The sequence below is a fragment of the Podarcis muralis genome, chromosome 14 (assembly GCF_964188315.1).
Source record: "Podarcis muralis chromosome 14, rPodMur119.hap1.1, whole genome shotgun sequence".
In the NCBI taxonomy this organism is placed as follows: Eukaryota; Metazoa; Chordata; class Lepidosauria; order Squamata; family Lacertidae; genus Podarcis; species Podarcis muralis.
This window is the reverse complement of record NC_135668.1, coordinates 27992755-28006266: the sequence shown is the minus strand read 5'-3', so window position 1 is coordinate 28006266 and position 13512 is coordinate 27992755. Positions and strand designations below refer to the sequence as shown.

General features: G+C 46.5%; 1 pseudogene; it reads right to left on the bottom strand.

Annotated features, from left to right (window-relative positions):
• Positions 1-228: 228 nt before the first annotated feature.
• On the bottom strand, positions 229-396 carry LOC114584042 (stress-associated endoplasmic reticulum protein 2 pseudogene; annotated as a pseudogene).
• Positions 397-13512: the final 13116 nt, after the last annotated feature.

Sequence of the window (13512 nt, the reverse complement as noted above, 5' to 3'; positions counted from 1 at the left end):
CCAACAGCTCAAGGGACAGAGAGCAGGGAGGAAATTGGTTAGGGGGTCTCACAAGAGCAGGCAGGGAGGGAGAGATCTGGTTCTTGGCAGCAGGCAGAAGAAGACTGTCATGGATGTAAATTGGGAGGTCCAGAAAAGATCCCACAGTTCCCTGAGGATTAGTGGCGGCGGTTGGAAAAGCATCCCATCTTCTCCCCATTAACCTCCAAGTCGAATGCTCTTGATAATCTAGAAGATGGCTGATCTGCAGACCATGAAGATGAAGAGGGCCAGGAGCCAGGGGCCAATGGGGGCTTTTTCATCTTGGGGTGTCGGGGCCCGATGGAGGGCCCCCCTCTGAGTGATGCTCTTGATGTGCCTCTCATTGGCCACTTTCATACGTTGCACCCCAGACATGGCGGCGAGTTGGGGGAGCTGGTCAAGGTGGAGGGGTGGACACCAACCACCCCCTCTGCGGCAGCTGCTGCTGTTGTCGTGGCACCTTTGGTGGGGTGCCACCTCCTTTCCCACCCCCACCCCCACATCGGCTCCTCTCCATTTTTAACTTTTAATAGTTTTTATTGTTGTGTGGTTTTATGTTTTTATTGCTGTAAACTGCTTTGCTATATATATATATTTAATGATACAGCAGTACATAAGCAATTTTTATAAATGAATTAATAATAATAAAAGATTCCTAAGCTGGGACACAGGAAAGGGGCTCTTTAAATATACCCCTGGTACTGGTGGAGCCATTGGCCCTTATTCTTTGCTTGGCTGCTCATTCCTGTGCATGTGCCAGAATACAAGGCAATGGTAAGGAGTGGGCAGCCAAGGATTAGTGAGCAGCCAAAGTGTCCGGGCTTGAGTGACTGTGCCTAAGCCTCTTTTACTGTTCCTGTTGAGGGTGGAAAGGGGTTAAAGAGCCCTTTATCTGAGATGACTTCTTCACTCTGCCTAATATATGACCTCCTGTGCCTGCCTTCTCAGACATTTGTTTTACCTCTGGCCAGAATCCAAGAGGGCTAAACGTAACTTCTAAAAGCTGACACAGTTTTTGAGAGGAGGGGCCTCTCGCTCACTCAAAATCCAGGGCCATAGTAATAGTAGTCGTGATAATACTATTATTACTAATACTAATAGACCAGAATCCACATTTTTGTTTTTGGGTTCCAAATGATAATGGTTGCTTGAGGCCTTGGATGGGAAGTAGAAAAAAATTAATTTTAGCCCATCCTGCTTGCCAATGTTGTACCCCCCCAAAAAACCCACCCCCAGCGCGCGCGCACACACACACACACACACACACACACACATCCAATTCTATACCAGAAGAGGCCTCTGAAGCCTGAACATACACAATCCTAGCTGGGTAAAGCATCCTCAAGTTAAGAAGGGGAGGGGAGGTAAGGAAGCCACTGGGTATGATGATCTAGGCCAGCTGCAGGGAACCTTAATCAGCCCAAGGGCCACATTCCAACCTTCTGGGGGCCACGGCTAGAGGCTCTCTGAATCTCTCTCCAGCTTGCTGCTTTTTCCTCTAGGTTACATCATTGCCAAATCCTAACTGTAAACTCAGGTTTCGTCCTTCTAACTAGCTCTGAGCTGTCGTCTCACACAGAGTACCCTTTCCTTCATTCTCCTAATGGCCCATCACCCAGGTGATCACCTCAACATAGGAAGCTAGCCTGGCTTATATTTTAACACTCTCTCCAGGGGTTAGAAGGCTCCTGCATACAGCCCGCCCACCAAACTCATAACAATATCAAGCTTTCATCTGGGGATGTCCTTGAGCACTTTTATGTCCAAAATTAATGGGATTTTAAAAAGCTTAATATTGGCAAAGTCATGCCCTTTATTCTTTTTTTTACAAGAACAACAAAAGCAGCATCTTCCAAAGAGGTGCATGAAGTAGTGTCCGATACAATATTGGACAGCAAAGCTACATTTGATAATAGTTGTACCAAAGGGAAGAGGCTGGTGATGCCCCTTCTCTTGGTGATAGGAGAAAGTGTACCAGTCCTTGCTATTAAAAAACCACCAAGCGGAGGGGGCTGTGCCCTGCAATGACCAACTGAGGTTTCTCAGACTTGATTGGAGGAAACAGTAAAGGCTTCTAGTGCCTTTAAGGGAGTCTGAATAATCACTCCCATTTCTGTCTGCGAATTATTATTTTAAAATGCGACTGAGGCTGCATGGAACGACTGTCAGTTGTGCAATAAGGAGATTCAGAAGGCATCCAGAAATCGCCAAATACCTTGTCAGAATCCAGCTCTTTGAATATCCATCACGCAGTCCTTAAGACATATTAAAGCGGATTTAAAAGACATGCGTTTTCTCTCTTTAAAGGAATACATTACTGCCACGTAGGCCTTTGTTTTAATTAAAATAGGTATTGAAATCCTCAACGCAGCTCTAGCAGGATTGTTAAAAGGGGACCAATCCATTTGCTTATCTGCAGCACAGCCAAAAAATATCCTTGTAATTGTCATTTTCCAATGCAGCAGAAGGCTTAATTTAGTTCAATCAAATCAAAAAAGCAGCTTTAATTTACGGAGCAATAAAATCCACAAGCATCACTTTCGATCAAAGAACTAAAAAACAGTCCAGAGCGCAAGTGGAATGTTTATTTTGTACAATGGCCCATAACTGCATTTATGTGATTTAAAAGCTTTTTGAACCATAGGGTAATATTACATGCATATAGAATTGAGCACTTGTTATGGCTCATTTCTCCCTGCAGAGACCAAAAATCATTTGCTACTCGATTCCTACCTAAAATATTTCTTTTTACATATAATTCTCACCGCTTACTTTAAATGGGATCTTTGTATTAAGAATTCCAACCCCACTCCCCTCACAGCAGATACAAAGTCAGTTAGTGAAAGAGTGCTTAATGTCTCTCAAAATATTGGCCAGCATTTCCATGTGGTCTGGAAAACAGGCATAAGAACGTAAGATGAGCCTGCTGGATCAGGCCAATGGCCCATCTAGGCCAGCATCCTGTTCTCACAGTGGCCAACCAGATCCTGTGGGAAACCCACAAACAGGAGCAATACACAAGAGCAGTTTCTCCTCACATGTTTTCCAGCAACTGGTACTATAGTCAGAAGCATCACTGCCTCCTGAGAGGCAGAGCACAATCATCATGGATCACCTTCTCCTCCATGAATTTGTCCTTTAAAGCCATCCAAGTTGGTGGCCATCTCTGTTTTCTGTGGGAGCGAGTTTCTTTTCTCTGCCCTGAGTCTTCCACCATTCAGCTTAATGGAGTTCTAGAATTAGGAGAGAGGAAGAACAAACTTGTCTCTATCCACTTTCTCTGTGCCAGGCATAATTTCAAACACTTATACACATGCCCTCCAATACTTTGAAGCCAAAATCTGGGACACCATCTTCCCGTTTGCTACTGCGAGAGCACAACGGCCATTTTAGCTTCCATGGCCTCACGCAATTTCGCAATGCGGTTCCCCGCCTCCCAAAAGCACTTTTTAATCAGGTACCTAAAAACATGTATTTTGGGCACTATGTGAACTCACCGCTCTGAAAAAAAATGCTTTTTCAGGGAGGAATCAAATCGAGGAATCGTGCAAGATCACAGCAACCAAAATGGCTGCCATTCTCTCTCAATAAAAAAATGGGATGTCCTGGTTTTTTCCAGGAAACTTTCAGGATATATTATATCATGCCACCTCACAAAGCTGCAATTTTGGGTTCAACAGAAGCTTCCTAAGAGAACTACCCCTTGGCCTAGCGTGGACTGAAACATACCTTCACCCTGTTTCTCTCAGCAATGAGGATTCAGGGGTGCAGGGTGTAGGCAGGTTTCAAAATTCATTTGAATCACCTCAACAAGGATATTGTAGGGTTGGATTCAGAAGTTCAGGAAAGGGCAACTGAAATGATAAAGGTGCTGGAGCAACTCCCCCATGAAGAAAAGTTGCAGCGCTTGGGACTTTCTAGTTTTGAGAAAAAGTGAGGAAGAGGTGAAATGATAGAGGATTACAGAATTATGCCTGGCATGGAGAAAGTGGCTAGAGAAATGTTTTTCTCCCTCTCTCATAACATTAGAACTTGTGAGCACCCAAGGAAGCTGAATGTTGGGAGATTCAGGACAGCTAGAAGAAAAGACTTCTTCATTCAGCACAGAGTGAAACTATGGAATTTGCTAACACAGGAGGCCAGTGGTGGCCAGCAACTTGGATGGATTTGAAAGGGGATTGGGCAAATTCATGGAGGAGAGGGCTACCCATGGCTTGTAGCCATGACGACCATGCTGTGCCTTCACTGCCAGAGGCAGCAATGCTTCTTGAGAGCCACTGTGGTGTAGTGGTTAAGAGCGGTAGTCTCGTATTCTGGGGAACCAGGTTCGCGTCTCCGGTCCTCCACATGCAGCTGCTGGGTGACCTTGGGCCAGTCACACTTCTCTGAAGTCTCTCAGCCCCACAGTCTCACCTCACAGAGTGTTTGTTGTGGGGGAGGAAGGGAAAGGAGAATGTTAGCCGCTTTGAGACTCCTGAAGGGGAGTGAAAGGCGGGATATCAAATCCAAACTCTTCTTCTTCTCTTCTTCTTCTGAATACCAGTTTCTGGAAACTGCAAGAGGGGCCGGTGCTCTTGTGCTCGGGACCTGCTTGCTTCTTTGCTACAGGCATCTGGTTGGCCCCTGTCGTCAGTTAGTGGCCCTTATTCTGATTGCCCCTGCTATGAAGCTAGCAACCTTTGCTGTTATCTGCTCATTTTGATCTGATAGAAGAAAGGACATTGTGGCAGTGGTCCATTGAGCGCCCTGGGATGGTTAGTACGAGTGGGGTGATGATCTCATTCCTCAGGTCTTTGTAGAGAGTACAAGACATGAGGACGTGTGCTGCTGTTTCGGTGCTACCATCTCCACAGGGGCAAAGACGTTTCTCAGGCAGGATCTTTTGGAAATGACTCTCAAGTACCGCAGATGGCAAAACATCCAGGGTTGGCCCCTGTGAGAACAGGATGGTGGATGAGATGGGCCATGGGCCTGATCCAGCAGGGTCTTCTGAGGTCCCTGGAGATTTACGGGCATTTTTGCAAGATCCCTGTTTATTTACAAACATTCAGGCTGAGCATAGGCAAGAGGTACGCAATGTCATACAGTCACAGATGTCCCTTAGTTCACCACTCCCCTCAACAGATTTTGAGGAGTGGGGGGTGAGAAACTGGTGCCATCTGACTCTTGCAAATTCCATGTGTATCTCCCAGTCTGGTTCCAATCTAAACTGAAGCCCGAGCGTTACACCTAGGCCTTGGATTGCAAGGCTACTTAGCATGGAGGGAAAAGAGGCCTCCTGTTCAGAGGTTTGCTGGCCATCAGTTTACTATATTTATGTTATTTATCCTATTATATTTATTAGTCACTTCCTCACCCCCGCCGCAAAAAGGAAAACACAAAGCATATAAACACCCCCTCCCGTGAAAGGAACTGGCACTGTTATAGGTGCCATGTAATATTTGTTCTGCACTTGTAAGAACTCGATATATTAATGTGACAGCACCTACACTTTGGAACTCCCTGCCCCATGATATAAGGCAGGTGCCTTCACTGTACTTTTTTTGGCCCCTGCTAAAAACATTTTTGTTTAGGCAAACCTATCCAGGTATGGAGAATGTTGACATGGTTTTTAGCTCATCGCTGATTTTAATTATTTGAATGTTTTAAATGGTTGTTTTAAACACCCTTTACTGAAGATTTAACTGCTTTATTCTTTTTTGTAAACTTTTTTGAGGTTTTTGATTTAAAGAAGAAATCAAGCAGTGTATAATTTTTTTAAAGATAATAATTAAAAAAGCCAATGGATGTACTTGGGTGGAACCCGCTGGCTAGGTTTCAACTCTTCCTCCTAGAATTCAGAACGATTAGGTTGAAAGGGACTCTGCAAGGTCATTCAGACCAACCCCATTCCCATCTCATAACAATGTATACACACCCGAGCAACAACCAATACAGGTGCTGCTCTCCATTGCAGAAAGAAAAGAAATAATAAAAATCAAGGTTGGTTCTCCATGCTGGTTCAGCTTGGTACCAGCCACGGAAGTCAGCATCCTGAGACTCTCAGACCCCGCTTGTGAATCAACAACTGAACCAATAGGTTTCTAGCCTTCTTGGGTGTGGTGAAGAAGTAAATAAAATATATGGGCAGCAAGACCTGCAATGGACTTGGGGCCAGGTCTTGCATGCTCTCCTTCACTGGAGGTTTTTAAAGAGCAGTTGGGTGGCCATCTCTTAGGGCTTCTTTAGTTGTGCTTCCTGGCCTAGAAGACTCTTTGGGTCCCTTCCAATTCTACAGTTCTATGATTCTATGCACAGCTCTTGCTCCTCCCCAGGACTATCTGAAGCAAGAGAGATTGGGCAAAGCAGCAGTGGGCACCGCTCCATTTGGGCAGATGGGGCACTGTTTCACTCTCCACAGCTTGCCCTCCGCCAGCTATCAGCTGCCTGCCTTTTTACTTAAAACCAGGGGGTGGCCCTGAGATAGATGATGATAGATAGATAGATGATAGATAGATAGATGATAGATAGATTAGATAGATAGATAGATAGATAGATAGATAGATAGATAGATAGATAGATGATGATAGATAGATAGATAGATAGATAGATGATAGATAGATAGATTAGATAGATAGATGATAGATAGATAGATAGATAGATAGATAGATAGATAGATAGATAGATATAGATAGATAGATATAGATAGATATCTCAAAAAATTCTATACTGCCTTTCATCCAATGGTTAAATTCTTTTTCAGAAAGAGTTTTGCCAAGGGCCAGTGGCGTAGCGTGGGTTGTCAGCACCCGGGGCAAGGCAAGTAATTTGCGCCCCCTAACCCGTGGATTTGCGCCCCCTAACCTATGGATTTGCCCTAACCCCAGATGTTGCGCCCGGTGCGGCCGGCCCCCCCTGCACCCCCCACGCTACGCCACTGCCAAGGGCTACAGAACCAAGCTTGTTGCCATGATTCTACACAAAGCAAGCATACTATACGGCACAGACCCTTTTGTGGCTTGAGGGCCACATGACCATCCGAACAACTTTCCAGGGGCCACGTGCCAGGGATTGGCATGACCAGGGGCAAAAGTGGGCAGAGCAACCAATGCAAACGTTGCCTTTGTCCAGCAGGTTAGTTCTGACATGGCCTTGCAATGCCCCTCTCCATCCTCCACCCAGAGAAGCCAATTTCTGGCCAGGGGTGTGGCCTTGTGAGAGGAGGGCCAGGGAAAGAGGCTGCATTTGGCTCCTGGGCTTGAATTTCCAAACCTCTGCTGGATGCAAAGGAGCTCATTAGAAGCTTGAAACATCTCCTTGTGGACCCTTTATAAGCTGGGCTGCAGTGGGAGCTCCTCCTCCAGCAGGTCTGCGTCGAATGAGGCCTCAGCTTGCGCCACTGCAGCCAGCCCCCTCCTCCTCCTCCTCCTCCCTATTTTGAAAAGCCGCCAGGATCCGGGCAGCCTCTTTTCTCCCTCCCCCGCCCGGTCCCCCTCCTGTCCCAATTGTTTCCGAATCTGCTCTTTTCCTTGTTGCTTTTGAAGATGGCTTTATAGAGAAAGGGAAGCTTCAATAGCAGCAGATGGCAGATAAGTAGGAATGGTAAATAGTTTTAATTACTGCATAATGTAAGTGAGACAATAAAGGGGAAGAGTGTTGGAGCAAGCTGCTGCTGCCACGGAGCGCGTTAGAAGTGTTACGGGACCCAATTTGTCTGGGAGGCAGCATGTGTTGCTCCGAGTCTTTGGAGGGCTTTAAAAGAGAACGCCGAAAGAAATATTAATTGCACGGTTGGTCTGCCCATCCATCTTCCCCACCGAAAGTCGCAGGCTTCCTTTAATTTCAGGGGAATGGTTTTCAAATGGGAATCATGCAAATGAGTATCTTAGCTATTCATTTGTTTTACTGCAAGCGTTTTGTGAGCAAATGGCCTACAGCCTGCAATGAATTAAAAGACACTGGCACTGGAGACCGATTTTTAATACAAAGTCCTGACACGAAGACGACCCCGACCGACTGCGCCGAAAATGTTGGCATAGCAACTTTGGGCATTTTCATGCAAATTGGCTCCTATATAGATGATACGAGTGCAATGATTTCCTTCAACTAATCATCATAAAATTAGTTTCACTATATTTAAATGCCTCTACTTAATGCATTATATCCATATGCATGAAATTGCCTTGGCTAATGCAGTACATAAAATGCCAAAGACACAATGAATAGCCAAATTGCAAACAGTTATGCTCTCTCCCATTAAAAAAAACAACAACAACCCTCCTTTTTGCCCAATTTTTTTGGGGAGGAAAGGAGGGGGAGTGTTGTTATTGAATGCGTGGTTCCCCAAAGGCATCTATCACCCATTGCTAACAACGCGCACAAACACTCAGCCTTCGTTTAAGTAACGATAAGGTTGGAACAAAATCCAGCCTAACCCAAGAAAGACACTGAAGAATGCTGCCATTTCAATCCCTGGATATTGGCGAGAACAGAGACAAGGCATTTGGGAGGTGCGTCCTTGACGGGGAACCTGGCAGGCTGAGTAGAAATCGCACGGAATCTCAGTGTTCCATTTTTAACAGAAGAAGGTGAGTCTGGGGCTAATCAAAAGATCACTGCCTGCATCAACACATCTGATCCAAAAATGGTCTTGCCAGACACATTGTATTTTTTGTAGCCTTGGCCAGATATGGCCAATAATGACAGAAGGGCCATCACTATCCATGACCATCACCTCCTCAAGGACCACCTCCTTCCATATGAACCTACCTGGACCCTGAGATCATCTTCTGAGGCCCTTCTTTGTGTGCCTGCTCCACATGAGGTCCGGAAAGTGGCAGCACAAGAACGGGTCTTCTCCGCAGTGGCTCTCCATTTGTAGAATGCTCTCCAGGGAAGCTCACCTGCAGTGGTGGAGCTTCATGCTCCGACACCGGGGGTGGAGAGCAGGCGGGGGCGAGGCTGGCGTGCATCCCAGACGTGGGGCGCCCAGCATGGGTGGGGCAGGGGCAGCCGCGATGGCACCCTGGGGATCACGCTAATGGGGGCAGTCTGCTCCCCCGCACTCCTTTTCCTCCGCCAGTCCTCATTATACACCTTTAGGCGCCAGGCAAAAACATTCCTCTTTAACCAGGCCTTTGGCTGATTGACATCTAATGCCCTTTTAGAATGTGTTTGGGGGAGGGAGTTATTGGGTTGGTTTTGTTTTTATTTTGATTATGTATTTTGTGGTTTTATGTTCTGATTTTATCTTGTAAACTGCCTTGAAACCTGCAGGTACAGGGTGGTATACAAATTTATTAATAATAAGATTAATCATCACTGTATTTGGAAGTGGCGACCATTTGCAGAGCAAAGGAACACCCATCATACAGAAAAGAAAGGATCAGAGACACATTCGTGGAGGGTAGGTCTAGCCATGGCAGATAAAAATTGAACTTTTGTGCTCAGAACAGTATGGCTCAAGACACCCTGATACTGGAGGGCAACAACTAAAAAGGTTCCCCCACTTCTGAAGTAAATAAAACTTATGGGAGTGGGGGACCAGGTGTGGATTTTTGTGTGGAAGAACTGTGTGAGATCAGGGACACATTGTTCTTTGATTCTAAGCTTAGGTCTGCTTGTGGATGTCACTGTTTCACACTTGGACCTAGACTGGGTGGCCTTCCAGATGTTCCTGAACTACAACTTCCATCAGCTTTGTCCACTGGCCATGTTGGCTGAGGCTGATGGGAGCTGTAGTTCAGCAGTATCTGAAGGGCCACAGATTGCCCATCCCTGACCCAAGGTTCTTATTTAAACAAAGAAAATTGTGTAGAGTCTGAAATCTGCTCATCCAAGCAGTCAGTGGTTATCTCTATCTTAAAAGGTAAAGGTACCCCTGCCCGTACGGGCCAGTCTTGACAGACTCTAGGGTTGTGCGCCCATCTCACTTAAGAGGCCGGGGGCCAGCACTGTCCGGAGACACTTTCCGGGTCACGTGGCCAGCGTGACAAGCTGCATCTGGCCAGTGGCGTAGCGTGGGGTGTGCAGGGGGGGCCGGCCGCACCGGGCACAACATCTGGGGTTAGGGCAAATCCACAGGTTAGGGGGCGCAAATTACTTGCCTTGCCCCGGGTGCTGACAACCCACGCTACGCCACTGCATCTGGCGAGCCAGCGCAGCACACGGAAACGCCGTTTACCTTCCCGCCAGTAAGTGGTCCCTATTTATCTACTTGCACCCGGGGGTGCTTTCGAACTGCTAGGTTGGCAGGCGATGGGACCGAACGACGGGAGCGCACCCCGCCACGGGGATTTGAACCACTGACCTTTCGATCAGCAAGCCCTAGGTGCTGAGGTTTTACCCACAGCGCCACCCGCGTCCCTTTATCTCTATCTTACCCTGGTGGAAATTTGGCAGATGACCCTAGGAAGCTGCAGAAGTTGTCAGGAGAAGCCGAGATCCCATGCAGCTACAGAGAACATCGAAAGCTACCTTATACTGAGTTGCACCATTGGTCCATGCAGATAAGTAGAGTCTACACTGACTTGCAGCAACTCTACAGGGGTTTTCCCCAGCCCTATTTGCTGGGGATTGAACCTGGGACCTTTTGCATGCAAACAGGTACTCCACAACCCTTCCCCATTTAAGAAGATTTACAGGAGGCAAATGTCATGTATAACTGACCACTTGCAACACTAGCAGGATGCAGAAGAAAGCAAAAAAGGAACAAGGAGGATGGTCCATTTGAATGAATGGGTCACTGCCATATTACTCACAGCCCGCCCTCATCCAGCCATCATCTGCCTGCCTGTCCAGAGGGTGGTGGCAGGGGCCATCAGCTTCCTCCACCTTAGACTCATTGCTACCACTGTATAAACTTAGCACAGAAGAGGTTGGGGACAAAACTAGACTGAGTTGGCTCTGTCTGCCATTGGCTCTGGTGTCATCCACTGTTGGCTTCCCTCCTTTCCACCCTACCAGTCCTGGTGGGCATCAAACATGGCTGAAAAGGAATGGTGGTGGTGTTTGTGTGTGTGTGTTATATCTCCCAGAGGTGAGGAAGGCGTTGAGCTTTTTTCCAAACTGTGTAGACTCCATAACACCACCTCCCCACCTGCTAGGATTTCCCAGATTTGCCATGAAAACTCCTGGGGATTTTAGTTTTACCCAGCAACACTCAAGGTTACACAGGAAGCCCATCAAGAACTTACCCCGCTTTTTCACCAGCAGCAAAACAACAGCAATTGATGGATGGCCCACAACTGCCCAAGCAAGTTGCGTTCCACCATTACAATGGGGTCTTCCGTAGCTGTAATCTTAAAAGCTGGTGCATCTCGAGGCATGAAATGATTTCTAATGGAGGGCCATTAAACACTCCTTGAGATTAAGCTTGCAATGCAATGCCACATAGTACATGCCCACTGAGTATCGGTGCCAAGAAATTCAAGAAATGTGTAGAACAAACACAGGCTTTCTGGGAAGAAAGGCTCTTGGGCGTGTTTTGCAAAAAATAAAATAAAATAAATCCTCCTATGAAAGGCTCTTGGTCTTCCTCAGATCTGCTTCCACAAGCAAGGCCAGCCAGGTCTGCCATAACGACACAAGCCATAACTCAGATACTGGCTGGCCTCCTCCTCTCAGCAATGTCTCTTGAGCAAAGGCAACCGAGTTAAAGTTCGCATTGTGTTCAAATTATGTTCTTATTGTGTTTTTGTGGGTGTGTTATAAGTTTGTTTCTGCCCCACAACGTCAGCTACAGATACAGTGGTGCCTCGCAAGACGAAAATAATCCGTTCCGTGAGTCTCTTCGTCTAACGGTTTTTTCGTTTTGCGAAGCAACCCTATTAGCGGCTTAGGGGATTAGTGCTATTAGCGGGTTAGCGGCTTAGCAGCTATTAAAGGCTTAGCGCCTAAAAGGCTATTAGCGGCTTAGCAGCTTAGAAAAAGGGGGGGGGGAGCGAAAAGAATCGCAAGACTCGCAAGACGTTTTCGTCTTGCAAAGCAAGCCCATAGGGAAAATCGTCTTGCGAAGCAACTCAAAAACGGAAAACCCTTTCGTCTAGCGGGTTTTTCGTCTTGCGGGGCACCACTGTACCAGAGCTTCCTTTTCTACATGGCTAAGTGCGGAAGGAGAGGTGGCGTCCCCTGGTCACTTTAAACCAGTGTTTCCTGAATGTCAGAAGGGAGCCAGTCTAGCTTCTCCAGGGAGTTAGAGTCTGGGAGCAGCCACCAAGAAGGCCCTTTCTCTCATTTATATTGAGCGTTTTATAATGATAGCATTGTTCACAGCATAAAACAATAAAATCCAATTAAAATCACAACATTCTAACATAAAGGTTTCCCGTCAAAGTGAAGAATAAGGGCAGGTAGCAAATATGCTTGAAACAGCGGTTCACAACACTAAAAACAGCAATTTTTTAAAAAGGACTTGCAGAAGAAAAGTGTTCACTTGGTGCTGAAGCGACCCTAAAGAAGGCTCCAGGAGGGCCTCTCTATGGGGGATGGTCTATAACCTGAGGGGCCACTGCAGGGCAGGCGCTGTCCATGGTAATAAACCTTTTCACTTCACTTAGCAGGAAACCTCTGAAGAGGATCTCAGGCTATATAAGGGGATATCTTTTAGATATATATAGATTGTTAAATCCAGCACTTTGAAGGAGGCCCAGAAACATCATTTGGTCAGAACGTTCTTAAAAATGAAGGGAAAGCATTCTACATTTAGATGCAAAACATTTTATGACAAGAGTGTTGAAGGGTATCTGCCCCTTGAGGAGTCTATTTTACCCCTTGTGGGTCAGTGTTCTGACTAGAAGGAGGCCAGCCCACAGCAGTGACTCATACAGAGAGACAGCAGGGTAGGCTCCTCCAGGAACAGGTAATTTTGCTTCCATCTCAGGAGGTATCTATTCTTCCTTGATGCAAAGAGATGGCTGGAGCACAACCCTGCTGCAGAGGCAGACTGGAAGGAGGCCAAGCCAGAGCAGTAAATCATACAGAGAGGCACTGAGCAGCCTCCTTCTTTGGGCTTGGGTTCCCAAGAGACCATCCTTTTTATGTTGCCATTTGTCACAGACACCATGCAGGTTGGGAGCAAGGGGAGTAAGCAAAAGAAACCCAAGCAAGCAGCCACTCAAATTAACATTTTTTCTTTGCTCTTGCGAATCTTCTTGGTGGCTTGATTCCAAGGATGGCAAAAGGTCCATAACTCATCTCTCAAATACTAATTGCAAAACTACTTAATTAAGGAAGACTCTATTTCCCCCATGTTAGCTGTATTTTTCTATTGCTCTAGCCGGAGTAATTTGCTGAAATGAAGAGTTTGCAAGTTACTGCAAAGTCGCACAGGTGCAACTGAACAGAACCTGACTCAGCTCCAGGAAGGAAGCAGCAGTGGAAGAGATTAAAGCATCTGCAACAAAAACTGCATCGCAGCACGTGCCTCCCTCCCTCCGCTCCATGTATGCAATATCAGTGCAAATAGGAATATAGGGAACTACCGTATTTTTCGCCCTATAGGACGCACTTTCC